This window comes from Lepisma saccharinum, chromosome 4, assembly GCF_977018435.1.
Source record: "Lepisma saccharinum chromosome 4, izLepSacc3.1, whole genome shotgun sequence".
Taxonomy (NCBI): Eukaryota; Metazoa; Arthropoda; class Insecta; order Zygentoma; family Lepismatidae; genus Lepisma; species Lepisma saccharinum.
The window spans coordinates 87916877-87935386 of NC_139232.1; the positions used below are offsets into that span (position 1 = coordinate 87916877).

The 18510-nt window shown below is 41.0% G+C and overlaps 1 protein-coding gene across 3 annotated transcripts in view; it reads left to right on the forward strand.

Annotated features, from left to right (window-relative positions):
• Positions 1 to 18510, forward strand: part of LOC145986642 (roundabout homolog 2-like) — a 499251-nt gene that overhangs the window by 419399 nt on the left and 61342 nt on the right. The gene's annotated exons all lie outside the window — the stretch shown is intronic.

Here is an 18510-nt window from a genome sequence, read left to right on the forward strand (position 1 = left end):
AACTCTGTCGTGCCTCAAGTTGTAAATGCTTGTCTCGGTTTCATTCTTGTCCCGATACCTACCCTGTCGTGCCTCAAGTTGTAAATGCTTGTCTCGGTTTCATTCTTGTCCCGATACCTACCCTCGTCTCGTTGTAAATTTTTCATGCATAAGATGGGTTGCATTCGACTGAATGTACGGACCAACGTTCGGTCTAAATCACAAAACTGTGCCACACCAGAATCGAATACGGGAGTCTATTGTTGGTAAGCGGGATTGTAAAATCCTCCTCCTCTCCACGCACACACGCGTGCGCGAGCTTGTCCTTCTTTCACCCTTTTATGACTCATTGTCTCTCTTGGGTCTATCTCTCACTGCCTTTCTCTGCTTATTTTCGCCTCTGTCCCTCTCTCTTCTCTATGTTTCAGTTCCTATCTCAGTCTTTCACTTTTTCTGTTAGAGGCAATACCAAAACCGAGATGAACGTTTCAGAATCGAAACTCCTTTACTATGTAGCTTATTAGAAGATATTTTTTAAAAAATGCACACTGAGGAGGTTCTGGCGTCTTAACTCACAGCCAGTATAATCCTGTGAGGCTAGTGTTCTGTCCACAAGTGTTTTTGATTGTCCCTTAATCACCATTAATCCCAATCTTCGCGATGAACCAAAAAGTGGCAGGAATGCGAAGTCAGTCAATCTTTCAAGGAGGTAATCTGATTTGTGTGATGCAGAGAGAGTGGGTGGGGGAAGAAATATTGTATGAAGTATGACTGTTGTTAAATTACGTGGGTCGTTCAATATATAAGTTTCCGTATGCTGTAAAAAAAATAATTAAGATACATTAGAAAACTATACATACGTGTGTAGGAGGATCCTTCCTCGCTTCTCCACATAATCCGCATAGAGATTCTGGCATTTGTCCCACCGTTGCACCAATTTGTCCATACCCTTTGCAAGAAAATCAGGGCTCTGGCTATTGAGCACTATTCTCACAGTCAGCTTCACTTCTTCATCTGTTTCGAAACGGAAACCCTTCAATTCAGACTTTAATAGATGGAAATCACTCGGCGCTAAATCGGGGCTGTATGGAGGGTGGGGCAGCCGTTCCTACCCCAATTTCTCAATTTTGTGTTGTGTTTGCACTGCTGAGTGGGGGCGAGCGTCATCGTCAAGAAGAATGACACCAGCTGACAGGAGACCTGGTCGCTTATGTCGAATTGCGTTTTTCAGATTATCCAATGTTTGACAATAACGGTCAGCATTAATTGTTCTTCCTCGTTGCAAAAAGTCCATCAGCAGAGCGCCCTTAGCATCCATGCTTCTGAACTCCGTATAACGCGAGCCCGCGTTTTCCGAACAAGCATTTACTTTTCGCCCTTGAGCGCATGCGCCTTCACGTCTGATAACGAATCGATTGTTGTTCCTTGTAGACGAAGGATGGCGCTTGTCAACCATGTGCTTCTTTTTAATGGCATTGCTTTATACAATATTTTATAGCACAGGGAAACTTATATATTGAACGTCCCTAGTAATTAACTCTGTATTAATGATTAGCAGAACTGAAATAGGAATCTTGGGTTTCAATTTCAAGTAAGCGTAACGTAACTCTCAGGTACGCCACTCGCTTAGCATAAACCCCCCTGAGAGGTGCATAGGGATACTAAACCTGACTTCGGGAAATGACACGAGAGATTACATTGAACCAATACCTTCTGACTGAGAATGGCAGACTTCATGAGGGGAAGGTAGGGTTTACCCAGTCTCGGCACGAAGATGTAACGTCTCCTCCACCGTTTCGACCTCCTTCTGTCTCCAATTACTCCGTCCAGAAAGCCCCGTCTCGCTTACTCCCCCTCGTTTTATTCCCCCCTGTCGTCATACCTTCACCTCAGTCACGGAAGCCATCCGACGTTTACCTAACAAATTACCGAGTCATCATCTACAAGATTGCAAGTTTTCATACGTGTTCGTTCAGATCCTCTACGTAAGTTATAGCGTGGCGGAGTGGTTAGCAGAGTGGTTAGCACATCGCGCTACGACGCCAGGAGTCCCGGGTTCGAATCCCGGCCTGCGCATGGATGTTTGTGAGTGTCCATTCATCAATATCTGATCCCCATCTTCGCAAATTAGCCAAAAGTGGCACAAAAGCGAATTAAACTAAAGTAAATCAATCAAATAAGTTATAATTCTCCAGTGAGTTTCTCCACTAGTTCATCTTTCCTTGTCACAGTGACCAAGCAGAGGAGCCCGATAAAGCACAGGTTCACTATTTGTGGAATTAAAACTCTTACAAATGTATTAGTATTGCTATAGGATCGTTGATACTTGAATTTACTTGGAACTTTATAATTTTTCCTGCAGATAGATACGAACAGAACAACATTCTTCACGTGACGAGATGGCAAAGAAAAAGACATACCTATATAAAGGCGAGAGAGGGCAGGGTACTAAATACAAAAGATCTTTCTTGAAAACTATTTTTACCCACATGTCTCTGTGATGTATTTCTTTCGCATCCCTTCAAACGAATCTTTTTTGATGTGAAATAGAAGACAACAACAAAAAACAAACAGGAAGGGAAATAATAACAGACGGAGGATACTGTTGCAGACAACAGCTGCGATAGGACGAACGAAGCATTTACCAAGCATCGATCTCCTCTGGAATGCTGGGAACGTGGGGAGGCACCTGCCTTGTATACATAATACCTTGCCCGAGAAGTAAATCTTGCGGAGATGCATGACAGATGCGAATATATCAAATAGCATTGTTTGATGAAAGACAAAAGAAAACATTGTTTTGATGAAGAAGCACCGGAACATTAAATATAGGAGTAGAGTTATTTATCTAAGCTCGCTTCTCCTTCCTCCTGGGATATGGTGTCCCAGTGAGAAATATGCTGTGCCTCGTGTGGAGATGTATCTGTGCACCTGTGTGTTAGGGTATCGTGTGCTGAGCCGCATGTCGCACAGTATTCTTTACGCTCCCGAATCCCTAAGGTCTCTCGTCTCGGATCAGCATACAGGTTTAGCAGACAAGGGAAGTGTAAATGTAGCTAACTGTAGATGCATTTCCTGTGCATAATGGGAGACAAAGTGAAATAAATATGAAGCTAGTTGACGGTACGTAATAGCAGACAAAGTGAAATAGGAATGAAGTTAGTCGTAGCTGAATTTACAGTGCGTAGGTGGCCGCGGTGGCTCAGTCGGTAACGCTTCTGACTACCATGCCCAAGGTCCCGGGTTCGATCCCCGGCCGGTTCAAATCCGGCGCCCACCCAGGGTCGAATAACATGGGTACCTGGAGGAAACCCTTGGGGGTAAAGGCGGTCAGGGGCGTGATGCTGATCACATCACCCCTACTCACGACCGGATCAAGAAAGTGTGGGGCGTTACCCCCACACCCCCTATACGCCTTCATGGCGTGGCCCTAAGCACAGGGGAGCACTTTACCTTTACCTTTAATAGCAGACAAAGTGAAATAGAAACGAAGTTAGTTCTAGGTGCATTTAAGGTACGCAATATAAATGAAGCTTGTTGAAATGGTTGTATATGGGGATGATACAGAAACGATACTTAATACAATCTCTGCATCATGAAAAATGATGCTTGGTTTTTTCTTTTTGGCCTTGTTTTAGATTACAAATTCCCATCTCGTTATCCTGTTGAGCGTCGACACATCTCTGTTATCCGTTTGACTTTTTCAATTACGTTAAAAGAAACAAATCGGTAAACCTCTTTTCTCGCTTTGTCGGCGGGTTCGATTCCCGATCTAGACACATAGTGGTTCGGATTCCAGCATAAACTATAGGACCAGTCCCGATTGTGGATAATTAGGTCTTCAAGACCATAAACACCACACCTCACCTCAATAAGTTTCACAGTAAAGCAAATTTTAAACGAGACTGAGTTGAACGAAATACGCTGGACTGGATGTAACAAAGTGGAACAAAATATTCCAAAGAGAAACTCTGATTAAATAAATTGTGATCGAGAGGGTTGTATCATCAAAGAGAGAAAAGTTGAATATGCATAGGAAAGACGTAATGAAGACGCAGAAAAATGAATGAGGATCGAGACATTACACTTGCTGTAACTGAATGGTTTTTGGCATTCTGCTAGTAGACTTGACTTCAGCAAACAAAGCCACTGAAACGGTCAAAATGCCTCGTCTTTCTATCTCCTGCGAGAAGTTCCACAGCCGAAGTATATCATGAACGGGCAATATTTTTTCTACAGGCCCAATTTTTCAAAACGCTTTAATACCACATGTGCAATTTCTCATTCGTAGCTAATGCTTGAATGACTCGTTGGCCGTGTTCCACACGTTTCCATTAACCCCTTCCCGTTTCTCTCGAGATGAGAAGACATTAATTGATTATAAGTCCAAGCTTTAAAATCACCTTTCTCAAATGTTGCAATCAATTTGAAATGGAGCCAAGATCCTGCGCTTGCCAAATTGTAACAACCACCTCTTTATATCTTACTTGTAAATGCGCCAAATGTTCAATCCGTTACGGCTTAGTGGAAATGCGTACTGCCGTAGTATTTCTCAAAGGAATTGCTTTCTTGGAAGATATAGTGCATGTGTTGTACCGCGGATTGATACACATGTAGGCCTATGCATAAAGCGGGTGTCCTTTAGACAGGGGGAGTCCGAGGAAGAGTAGAGATCCTAAAATGTTCGTTTCAGTTAAAGTTTGAGAATTATAGAATTAGAATTTACTGCAATGGATCTTTGGCCGTCGCTAGGGTGGTTTTCGAAAATTTCCGCTGCAGTCGATAACCGATTATGATATTCCAAATTACATCTTTCAAAATCATTAAAGCATTCTTATGATTTTCCTTCATTGTTGTTTAGGTACCTGCAAAAGTTTCGTGGCACCTAACCTATCCTGTATCACATGTCTAGACAAGAAGAATCGCTTTGGTCTAGTCGGTAGGACTCTTGACTGCCATGCGGGAGATCCGGGATGGGTGATGTAAGATCGGAATTATTCCGGCCTTGTCCCCGCATAAAGCAACTCTATGGCCCACCCAGCCTCGTGCTATATACATGAGAAACTTACCCAGATATATAGACAACATAGAGCAAACCACACGCAGATCCACTTGCATGTTGTAGAACGTATGTATTTTAAACGAATGTAAAATTACAGAATTTCCGAATATCGTGGAGATTTTTTTTCGAAAGAAGAGGAATTGTTTACTTGTTTGGTCCGCAACTTTACTGTTGCGGACCAAAGATATAATAGTACACCTTTTCTTTTTTACAAGTTCCTAGCTTGTATTCTAATCGTCATATCAGTAATTTTACAATTTTATTTTCAGGATATCATGTAGTGAATATGTAACATTCTATTGGCGGCGATTGATAAGAACCTTCCGAGAAGTGACGTCACTCATCTTCATCTGCAGTAACTCATGAGTCATGAATATGAGGATGGTGTTAGCTTTTGAACTCGTATCCAGAACTTTTCTAGTCGCAATATCCAGAGAAAAATCTCATCATTAAATATCTGTGCTTGAATTTTTAAACGTTACAGTCTTGGGTGATATATATTTTTGTTAGTATCACAGTCTGAAGGGAAAATGATGTAATGATTACTTCATCCACTTGTAATAAGTTAAATTTGCGAATAAACTGACAACCTTTTAAGCCATAATCGGGCTTCAGGCATCAATCTCTCCCTAACAGTTTAATAGAACGAAATGAACCAACCTAAAACGTTGCTTTTTCAACTAGCAATCTCCAAACCAATAAATATAATACTTTATTTAATTTTTATTGTCCAAGTTACACTGAGGAATTCGATAGACTAACGTTGATGGGACAAGGATAAGGAAGAAGAATCGAAATAATGAAGTAACATCGTGTACAATGATTTGGAATCGTTACCTCTAGGTCTAGATGAAAGAAAAACAAGAAGTATTGTAAAGAAATGTAAAGAGAATGGTTCTTTTTGACAATACTAACATAAGCATGCATCGTGTAGAAAAGCAATGCTATTCACTTTAAATGCAATGTGCACTGTGAAGGTCGCACTGCCATCTAGTACGAAAAACATGAAACAATCTCGGATGTATGCTGTGTGCAAGGAGCATATGGGACGAAGCTTTTTTCTTACCAGGAAACCTGTGACGTTTTCGTACAAGTGAACAATTTTCGTGATACACGCGAAAGGAAGAATTATGATGGTCTGATTCATAGAACCACCGGATCTTCCCCCATCTTCTTTATTTGATGAAAACAGGGTTACGGTCATTAGTAAGTCCCGGGGAAAAAGTAATTCTATTGTTGCAGAGTTCTTTTGTTTCCCGGAATTGTTGCGCACAAAGAAACTTGACAGAGGTTCCTCCTGCGGTTTTTGGCCGAAGACAAAACTCCCGAGAGGCAGAGAAAAGAAAATCTGGAGGCGAGAGACGAGGGGAGGGGGGGGGGAAGGAAGTTCAAGAGCCAGTGAAAACGTCTAGTACTCTTCAAAAAGCGTAGAGGGCTGAACTGAACACTTCTGCATAATTATTTATGGTTGGGGAAGGAAGGAGCTATTGAACGACGGGAGGTTTCAACACGAGGAGAAGAGAAAGATCCTGAGTCGCTAGAAGGAAGTACTGGTTGTAGAGTACTGTGCTGTGAAGTAGTGATATTTTGGTGTTTACGAGCCCATAGGCTGTATGTATCATACAATGCCTAACTGTAGGCAATGATGTACACTCACCGGCAATAAAAATTGGACACCTATATCCTGAAATACTCGCTTCCATGCAAGGCGTTATGTGTGTTGCCTAACTGTACAGCGATAAGTGTATTTTAGTAGCAAATTCTCAATGGAATCTTCTACCACCACCGTTGAGATAGGCAACACACATACCGCCTTGCAGGGAAGCGAATATTTCAGTACTAATGTGTTCCATTTTTTGCCGGTGGTTGTACAATAAGAACATTGCGCTTACACTTGCTCCCCTCCTTCATTTCTCCTATGGGGTGAAAGAGGTGATATTTCTTAAGCACCCAAATGTCAACCTCCCTTCCACGTTGTACACCCTGGATTGTATTTTGCAGACTAGCAAAGCTCTGGCGTCTGTATTGATTGATTTATTTGGCTTATGTTACTTCGCTTTTCTGCCATTTTTGGCAGCTAATCAGGAAGATGAGAGTGATGATGATGTGATGAACCTGGTGGACACTCACGTCAGTATAATCCACTGTGGGGCTCGTGTTGTGTCATCCATGTGTGTTACTCATTGTCCCTTCATTCGTCTGATCGTATCACCGTTTATCCCGATGTTAGCGATTAGCCAGAAGTGGCAGAAGAGCAAAGTAAAATGAAACAAATCAATCAATCGCTTTGCCTATACCTGCGTTGCTATTACTTTCGATTGTACCCTACAGTTGTACTCGTGGGATCCTTCCAGATAATCACATTGTAAGAATCCTGATTTCCTCATCCCTTGTCTGTCCACATTTCTTACAGCTTGCCTTGTCCTGGTAATGATATTCTTTCTGGTATCTCCCCACATTTTCGTTGCCTGACGTGTGATGACCAAATATATTCAGTCAGCACATATTCCCTCGTCTTCTCACCACACAACATCCAGCCCCTTAAAGTCATGTTGTCTCCAACCCCCAAGTAGGAACCAGGCGCATGTGTGGTAGCATGCCCTAGTGAAGTGCACCCCCGTATGCGGCCTATACCTTAGTGTCATTCAGTATGCCGCCGGATGTACATTTCAAACCACCGTTCTCGTCATTTCCGTCCTTATCATATTTGATTTCCCAACAATTTATACTTGCTATGTGCGCCAATCCATGCAGATTCGCGGCAGAAGGATCCATTTAGTTCTGGCACCGACATGAAAATCAAAGCTCGATATCTGATGAAGACTTATCAGCTGTGCATGCGCTAACGAGATGGAATGTCTTTCTGATTTCGTGCCGGTGGAAGTTGAAAGAGAAATTTGTTTATGTTAACGCCGCGAACCGTTCCTTCAGTAGCTGAAAAGGAAGCCTTGTGCATTAGCTAGGGAGGAAATTCCACATATGCAGTGTCTCTCTGATAGTGCTGAGATTGCCTGTAGCGGCAAGAAGCCGTCCTTTTTATCAGCCGAACTGAATTAGCTTAACGTCAGCATTATGTTGCGAAATATTTGACTGGATCCAACAGAGATCTCCTAGCAATATGCTTCCAATTTTTGTATCACTGCTGCAACTCATGCATTCTGTTAAGTTGGCTAAATGGTCTAAGCCGGATTTGACCTAACTGTTTATATTCTGTGGCTTTGTTGTTATAATTAGGTAAATGATTTTGAGGTTCAAAATTATGGTCGGGAAAAGGAAAAAAAAGTGCTGAAAATGTTTTCAAAAAGGTGCCGATAAAATGCCTTTATTCAATGTTCTCTTTTTCTGCTCCTTAATATGCGCGGACCGCATAGAGAACTGTGTATATAATGAGCGCGGACCGCGTAGAGAACTGTGGATATAATGAGCGCGGACCGCGTAGAGAACTGTGTATATAATGAGCGCGGACCGCGTAGAGAACTGTGGATATAATAAGCGCGGACCGCGTAGAGAACTGTGGATATAATGAGCGCGGACCGCATAGAGAACTGTTGTTCTGTCGAATAGGTTTTGTTGAAGTTTGTTTTTTCTCTTGCGTGTTTTGCTACATTATCTTGGGAACTATTGGGGCTGCAATGATTATATTATACCATTTCATAGCTCTCGTTCTGCTTTACAAAATGAAACCATAGGATTTTATGTAGCTGTTCAAGAAGAGTGAAAATTATTTGTTTTTCTGTCCAATTTTTTTTTAACAAAACGTGAAAGAGAAGGAAGGTAAAAGATGATGAATCATCAAGGAGGGAATAAAAAGGTGATAAATGGTACAGGAAAGTGTATTCATTCTACTTGATTACATGTCCTAAATACATACCTGAAACGATCGGTATGTTTTGGAAAGGTGCCGCACCTTAAAATCCGTTCCCCTAGTTATAATGTAGTGAAGCAATGGGTTTAATTTTTTTTTTTTTTTATGTGTACATGTGCATATTGTGAGAGTTTCTACACTGTGGATAGTAATTTTGTTCTGTTCCATCAGTTGTGAATGTCAGGTACTCGGGGAATACATGACTTTCTGAAGTACACATAACCTTAACGTGGGAATATAGTTTGTTAGTTCATATTATGTAAACGAAGCAAAAGTTAATTAAATGCACGATGGCTCTGTTATACAAACATGCATTAGGTACGAAAAATGTTTACCTTCGTTTTCCATTAATTGGTATTGTAATGCAAAGATAACAAATTGCAGGATATGTTCATAGTATGAACTGGAGGCCTGCTTTCATTATGAAATTGACACAAAGGGGAAAAGGAATAGTGTGTATATTACTTGTCAAACTGAAGAAAAGCTCAACATAAATTGGCGTTCATACAGGCCCAACATTTCCGTTTTTCGGTTATTTCGGGTCGAATATTCTACCTCCAGGATTAATCGTGACGTTGTATCTTGTGACGAGCATAAAAGTTACAATGTTATGTTATGTTGAGTTGTGGTGACTTTATGGTGTGAATTCATGAACGTACATGTCCAAAAAGAAACATCTGACTATCGAATATAGTAAACAGTTTGTAAAAAGTTATGTACCATGTGTTAGTTATGAATACAAAACTATTACTATTGGAATCTAGTTTTATGTTGACAAATGTATAGGTTTCAATCTCTCAGTCGGCACTTCTCGTGCAATGAAGTTGTTTGGGGAAAAGGTTGTTTTAAGTCTTCAATTTGCTAATATAAGAAGTCTACTGTTCCAAAATATATCCGAAGGCGCCAGGAATCGACCAGGATACGCAGCAACGTGCATAGCAACGTGCATAAAAACTCATCAATTGATGCATGAAGGTACAGTTCGATATATATTCTTTAATCCGCCTCGTAATTGTCATTGTTAATGCATTTACGTTCTTGCGAACAAAAACAGGCCTGAAATTATTCACAGAAATGAATTCAGATGTAAGCTTACGGGCTTAACCAACAGCTGAGCCATCTTGATGTGTGGCAATTTCCACTGGATTAGCTCTGCGAACAGGAAACACCAGGACATGCCCGACACCCAAATCTGCAACGAAAACACACAGAGATGTCATAGCTCATCCCCCTCTCCTCTCTCCTGCCCCCCTCGCGGGAGTCGCCTTCGTTAAAGCTTTTCACGCACGCAGCATCCGCACGCTCTTCAAAATTCCAAGAGGAAGTTAGCGACCCTCCCGTTTCAAAGGTAGCTGCCAAAATTGGGAGAAGATATGTTAGGAATCTGGAACGGGGTGTCTGAAGGAAGGCTTCTGTTAAAAAATTGAGGAGCAAGGGGGGAGCAAGATGGTAGGGAGAGGGTAGAAGAATATATTAAAACAATAGAGGGAAGGATGGGGGAGCTTTACGCACGTGTGAACGTGTGGAGGAGATTTAGCAATGCGATTGGATGCAATATTAGTTCTTGTCTTCACCATGTGTTTGGTGGCTTTTGGTGGTCTCTCTCCCTCTCCCCCGTTTCTGCGGTCGGCAGCTGTCAAAGGGCGTGTCCTTCCTACACTGAAAGTACTCATGCCGTCTTCGTCTATGTATCATAAGTTCTTTCACAAAAAGGTTAACACGTTGTATTAGAAAACAATTGACGTTCATTTAAGTTAACGATTTCTCAATCAATTTATCGTGAACTCTTCTTCCTCCAAATTTTAGAACTGTCTTCTTAAACGTTGAAATCGACACACAAGTGCAACTCCTATCACAAGTCTCGGAAGTTGATGAAGAATCATATTTTTTCTGGGTCTAACAGTGCTAAACCTGCTAAAAGACTGTTTGCCATAAGTTTTTTTAAGGGGAGGAGGTACAGTTACGTACCAATTGTGCATTTATTTCAATATTGCCCGAGTGGGCACTGCTACTAAAAAAAAAATCAATAAAATAAAAGAAATCGGTGTATCAAGAGTGAATTTCTTTCCATGTTGCAAGTGGAAGCATTTTTTTATGTTGATTATTAAGCTGGACACGATATTTGAATAATAATTTTCGGAATCCCATGTATTCCTTATGGGAAATCAACTTCAACATCAAGTTACGGCTAATCAAATGGAAATTTCGACTTTTCCGCTTGTCAAACACATCTTCAAACCACCCTCTTTCCGTTGATATCATTTTCTGTTCCATCGGAAGTTTGATATTCCCAAGAGATCAAATCAAATAATACTCCCTATAAACCCAATGCATTTTTCCTTGCCTCCTACGGCCATCCTGGCAGTGTTGCCAAACCTGATGCGCATAAAGGAGCTAAATTTCACCTTAAATGGAGTTAAAACTGACTTTCAAGGAGCTAGATTTACGCAGTGCTTCCTAGAGTAATGTTAGTTGTCAAAGGGGCTGGGGGCTGCTATTGCCGTTAACTATAAATTGATGACAATTTATTCTTAGTTTTCACCATGTAGATCCGACGCCATCACCCAAATCATGGTCGTATGAAATCGAAAATAAAGGATTCCCTGATAACAATATTAAGTCAATTTCACGTCAACACGGCGCTCTAAAAAAAAGTAGCTGAGAATATAAGAGGGGGGGCTCGACGCAGCCAATATAACAATATCACGTCACGTGCCGGAACCAGTGATGGCATCTTAGTGGAGGACGGGGGCAGGCGCCCCGGATTACAGCCAAACGAGTGCAGCCAGACCTAGCTCCAAAAGAGCTAAGTTGGCAACACTGCCACGGGGGAAGAGCTTGGGAAGATCATCGTGGAGACTGTCCCGAATGTCCTTAATATAATTTTTGAAGTCTAGTTTTGCTCCTGCCAGTGGCGTATACTGAGTCCAAGACCTGGGCAATCTCACTATGTCATGTGGTCCTAGGCTATGAATAGAAATAAATTTACCAACTCCTAAGAAATCAGGTTGCAAACTCCTAAGAAATCAGGTTGCCAACTTATAAGAAATCAGGTTGCCAACTCATGAGAAATCAGGTTGCCAACCCATGAGAAATCAGGTTGCCAACTCATAAGAAATCACGTTGCCAACTCATAAGAAATCACGTTGCCAACTCATAAGAAATCACGTTGCCAACTCATAAGAAATCACGTTGCCAACCCCAGAATCATCATCATCATCTCACTGATATCAATAATATTATTTACAATTTCTGGTCGATTTTTCTCCTGTATTTTATTCTCTAGACCTCAGGCTTCAAAGATAGCCTAGCTAGACTATAATATATATGCTCCTGGCTCCTGCCCTGTTGTCTCGTTCATTTTAGATCCATTTGCTAGCATAATTACATATTTCATTTTTCGACATTGTCTTTTCAGCAAGTCCGCCTTTAATCGAAACCAAGGCGCAATATTATACACCTTGCGATGTATTTTATGCAACCTTGAAGTTACTTTTCCTCTTTGTTTCGGTAGTTTTAATGGATTTTATCAATTATTCAGCTACTCTCTTGTAAATTATGAAAAAAGCCAAGAGCGAAAATTATTTTTAATAATTTTAAGGTAATTATAGGTAATTTTTTTAGATTATTTTAGGTTATAAACTTCTTAGCTCTCACTTTTTTTCCACTCGAACCTCGAACCAAATGACTGTGCAGAAGGAATGTTCAGGATTTGTCGCAAATAACCTAAAATATTTTTTTGTTTCTTTAAATATCCATCAGCGATAGAACAAAGAGACCTTATTTTAATGGCGCCAATTTTTAACCAATAAGCATGAAGGTTTTTGCAGCATCAGGATCGGGGTGAGCCGTTGATGACACAGCGTCAGCATCACCGATGGCCTCAGCGGTTGTCATCGCTGGAAAAGTTTTGACAGCGGAAGCGAATCTGCGGACAAACTCAGCGAAGCGCAAACGGCGGGCGGTCAGACACAATGACCCCAAATGAAATGGCTTTGTGGAGTTAAATTGGTGAATTTGGACCGGACCGGAACTGGGAATGATAGATTCGTGATTTCCAGTCCTATTCTCATTTAACAATCTAAAAAAGAGCAGAGTTTAAATTTGCTTTGTGCACAGAGAAAATAATCGGGGATTGGATCTTTGGGGCCGAAGCCATTGAAGTGCTCTCTCACAGAGTATCGAACCCAGGTATCACTTGATTACAACAATAACACTAAACATTAGGGTATAGGAAGAAAATGTGCACTGCATTATTCAAGAACGAGATTCTTCTCGGTTTCATTGTATTGTTTACGATTTCATAAGTACCGGACACATTTTTTTTTTACTGAGGATACGGAGACCAAGGCAGGGACCAGATCCTTCGAGACTTGTCGAGACTAGACCGAGAACGAGACGATCTTCTGTAAAATCGAGACGAGACTGCCATTTTCGGTCTCATTCGATACTTTCGTAAACAAGCCTCAAGACTGCACACTTGCATCATATCGTTATTATTGTTCACTTAACTGGGAAGGATTAAACTTTTTTAAAAAAATAAAACAGGAGAATCATTTGAGAGAGAGAGAGAGAGAGAGAGAGAGAGAGAGAGAGAGAAAAGGAAAGAGAGATAGAGAGAACGACAGAGGGTGAGTTAGAGAGAACGGCAAAGGGAGATAGTAGATAGAGAGAGAAAAGTGATAGACAGAGAGAAAAAAAAGGAAAGCGAAAGGGGCAGAGAGAGTGGGAGAGATAGATACGGTCACAGAGAAAGAGAGAGAGAGAGAGAGAGGAAGAGAGAGAGAGAGAGAGAGAGAGAGAGAGAGAGAGAGAGAGAGAGAGAGAAAGAAAGAAGCTAAATATAAATTTACGTACATAGCTAATTAAATGTAGATACTAGTCCACAAAGCCATAAATGTTATATACAGGGTGGCTCAATAAGTCACTTAACACCCCCAGTACAAGGCCACTGCGACATGGAACGTGAAAATGGCGATGACCAATCGTTGCCTTGCCAAGGGGGAACCACATTGACGTCACCCACATGGTCGGCAGCCATCTTGATGTCCGCCATCTTGAATTCAACTTCAGAAATTTGAATGGGAAGGGGGTCGTGCGACGGTTCCCCCTTGGCGAGGCAACGATTGGTCATCGCCATTTTCACGTTCCATGCCGCAGTGGCCTTGTACTGGGGGTGTTAAGTGACTTATTGAGCCACCGTAGAGAGAAACAATACAAACCATTCGCTGAGAATCACAATTTCGCCACCGGGCTCAAATCTCAGTCCAATCATTGTTAATCGTCTCGAGTATCCAAAAGTGGCAGAAAAAAGCTACACAAACTAAGAAAAATAACTAGTAACTGAAATCACATTCTTTCTTCGACAGAGGAGGAAGGAAGAAAATTTTAATGCTTTTTAGTTGATGTTTTAACAGTGCGGGCTATCTTTTAAAATCTGCTGGAGAGAGAGACGAAAAAACTCTTTCAGTGCTCTTTTCTCGCTGTGAAAAAAAGGCCACAAAAGACGCATGAAAAATAGAGGCAAAGCTTAAGAAAAGCTTCTCCTTAAAAAAAATATATTTTAAAGTAATCGGATTGGTTTGAATTAGCCTCAATTCTACTGCCTCGAAGATTGAAGGAAGAAAGCAAAAATACTTTTTCTTTGTCCTGATTTCCACCCAGATCGTTTCTTTAAGGAAATCTGGAGCTTTCATTTCTCTCCACTCTGTTTTTTCTTCGTATCTTCATTTTCTCCCCTTTCCATTCTGCTCCGTTCTCACACCCTCTCCTCCTCCCCCAACCACCCTGCCTCAATCCAGCCAATCTTCTCGAGAGACAGTTTCGATTAATCGCTTTGCTAATGAACTTCTGGCCAAGGAGCGGGTAGTGTCCAAAGCGGCCGCGAGAGGTCAGGGCAGGCATTCATTAGTGTCATTCTACATCTGAAGACTGTGGAGGCAATACTGCACTGCTGGAATATCAACTGTTAATACAAATTAGATAAGTGAACACAAGTATTTAATTTCTTTCCGGTAGAAGTCCAACTGTTTACTAGATGATGAGTAACACCCATAATATTTGTGGTGAATGCCCTGCGTCAGTAATAAAAACAAAATCAATAATTAAGCGAGTAAAAAGGATGGTTTTCAAATATTGTGTTCAAATATCTTGAAGATAAAAAATAGAGAATATATTGTGTAAAATTAAGAGTGCTTGCTTATTTCATATTACACCGAATCGTTAGAGAAGATACCTCAATAGTTTATAGATACCCACGTAACTTGTTTTGAGTACAACCGTAAGTCCTAGGTTCGTAGCAATTAGCCAAAAGTGGCAGAAAAGCGGCGTAACATAACCTCATTCATTCATTGTAACATGAGTAATACAATTACTATTGGAGGGAATAGGTGCAGAAGATAGACAGTCCGCGTAGGTTGAGTAAAACCGCTAGTACCAGAGGAAATAGCTTCAGAAGGTACATAGATATCCTTGTAGTTTGAGTAAAGTCATTAGTCCGGTGTAGCTTATACTGAGCTAAACCCTTAGTACTGAAGACAATTTCGTCAGAAGTTAGATACCACGCAACTTGAGCAAAACCGTTAGTACTGGAGGAAATATCTTAAGAAGTTAGATCCCATGTAGCATAAGTAAAACCATAAGTGCTGGAGGAAATAGCTTCAGAAGGTAAATCCCATGTAACATAAGTAAAACCTTAAGCATTGGAGGAAATAGCTTCAGAAGGTAAATCCCATGTAACATAAGTAAAACCATAAGCATTGGAGGAAATAGCTTCAGGAGGTAAATCGCATGTAACATAAGTAAAACCATAAGCATTGGAGGAAATAGCTTCAGAAGGTAAATCCCATGTAACATAAGTAAAACCATAAGCACTGGAGGAAATAGCTTCAGAAGGTAAATCCCATGTAACATAAGTAAAACCATAAGTACTGGAGGAAATAGCTTCAGAAGGTAAATCCCAGGTAACATAAGTAAAACCATAAGTACTGGAGGAAATAGCTTCAGAAGGTAAATCCCATGTAACATAAGTAAAACCATAAGCACTGGAGGAAATAGCTTCAGAAGGTAAATCCCATGTAACATAAGTAAAACCATAAGCACTGGAGGAAATAGCTTCAGAAGGTAAATCCCATGTAACATAAGTAAAACCATAAGCACTGGAGGAAATAGCTTCAGAAGGTAAATCCCATGTAACATAAGTAAAACCATAAGTACTGGAGGAAATAGCTTCAGAAGGTAAATCCCATGTAACATAAGTAAAACCATAAGTACTGGAGGAAATAGCTTCAGAAGGTAAATCCCATGTAACATAAGTAAAACCATAAGCACTGGAGGAAATAGCTTCAGAAGGTAAATCCCATGTAACATAAGTAAAACCATAAGTACTGGAGGAAATAGCTTCAGTTGCTTGAGTGAGCAAAACACTTGGGATTCGTATTAAATCTCAGTGCTGAGTAACCGGAATGGAAATGCCCAATACAACATGTCTTCTGGATCCACTCCACTACCAGCCATGAGAATATACATGTGTAAAGCAGTTTTTTTTAAGCAGGTGAAAGGCTGTTGGTTTAAAAAAACACTTCCATGAATTTTTGAATCACCAGATGGTGACACTGTAAGGTCATTCACGAAAGCTCACATTTAATTTGTAGATTAGCAATTTCATCTGCCAAGTAGTCAAGTTATCTTATCAGTTATCTACCAACCACGTGCGTCGAATCGCTCCTTACGCGCATGCGCAAAGGGTTGTAGAGGATTTAGGCTCGCCAACTAGTTACAACACAAATCCAAGAGATGTTCTACTAGAATTGAGGCATATAACATGATGTTTCACAGCCAGCAGCTATATATGAATCCACTGACTCCCTTTTTAAGCTATTTCTAGAGCAGCAGATGTCTTTCCGACTCGAATGCAACATTGAAGCTGCAGAAAACCAAACGAAACTTGAGCGTAACATCTAATTCTCCCCTTCAGGAACAACGAGTATCAAATTTCTTGAACTCTGCAGCCACAAAATCATGTAGCTAATGGTAACGCACCGTTTGGTCACTGTTAATGGCGCTCGCCAGGAGCACGTCGGTGAATAGACCCACTGTTACATCCTTTGTTCGGAAGCAATACGCCAACACAATGGACGCTCTTTGAGGGGCCGGGGGGGCTCTCTTTGACAAAAGCCCCCTCCCTTCGTCTCGTCCATTGAAACCTGGTTCTGTTCATTCTGCCTGGAGTGTATTGTTCGGCTCTTTATCGTTGAATATTATTAATATGATTATATATATTGGAAGATCAAAAAAATCTGCTCCCACATTGTGCTCTGGAAAGGCAAGAGGGAGAAAGCTATTTAACTGTGAACGCCAAGCAGGGTTGCCAGGAGCGTTTGTGTTTTTGTCATAGAATGGTAGTGATTGTTCATTAATTAAGCGATTATTTTGAGAATGTTCTCACGCTTTGTCTCGCTTCCTGTATTTACATTTTCGTTTTTGTGCGCCATTCCTACTTCAGTTGGTTAATCGAGAAAATGTAAATGAAATAAACACGAAATGAAAAGGAAAACTGGTATAAAGAAGCACTTGTTTGTCCGTGATTTTGCCGGATGTGTTAAGCTATCACGGATTCAATTCTTTCGCACAGAAAACGCAAACATCTTGTTCCGCTCCCCCTCTCTCTCCACACACACACACGCACAATCCTACACATATACATAAAACTAAGCTCATGGCGCAAAAACATTCCGAGGGCCAGGGTCTACCAAGCGACTTTCTCATTGGGTAACGTGCTTATCGCATGGAGTCCCATTGGCGCTGTTTTTTGGCTTTCGATTCAGAAGACCACTACTTTTTCTTTTCTTCCATTTGAAGTGTATCTCCAATCGACCTCACGATCTTAGATCAACACTGAAATTATGGGTGCTTCCAACGGGAATCGAACCCGGGACCAGCAAATGAATTTTAGATGTGTGTGGATTTTAATCAACTACCCTTATTTTTCAATCAGATTAACCGCTATGATATGGTTATGTGATGACTCTGAGTGGTTACCACACCGCGCTACGACGTCAGGGGACCCGGGTTCGAATCCCGACCTGGGCATGGGTGTTCTTTGTGAGTGTCCCTTCATCACATCACCATTCTCATCTTCGCGATTAGCCAAAAATGGTAGAAAAGCAAAGTAAAATAAATTATAAATACATGAAAGGGTTTGTGATTGTGGCAGAAAGTGCACGTGATCTTCGCTATATTTTCCTAGCATTTGCCTGGATTGCCTTGGAGGAAAGCACGGAAAACTCGATTATTCTGAGAGACCATAGGATTTGAACGAGTGTACTCCAGGATATGAGTCGGTCACCTTGAAAACTCGCGTGTATTCATTCGGTGTCCGCGAGAGGGTGTGGAGTACCTAATATTTCCAGGTTTTTAACATTTTTCAAACTTGCCTTAAGTCTTAATCAGTCTGATGTGTATTTTATAAAACAGAAGGATTGAGACAAATGCTCATTCCAATACTGAAACGCAGGAAGCTTTAATTTGAAAAAAGTCGTATTTGCCCAACAATTCCCCGGCTACTGGCAACCCGTGGAAGCTTTGAACTGAATACGAAGCACAA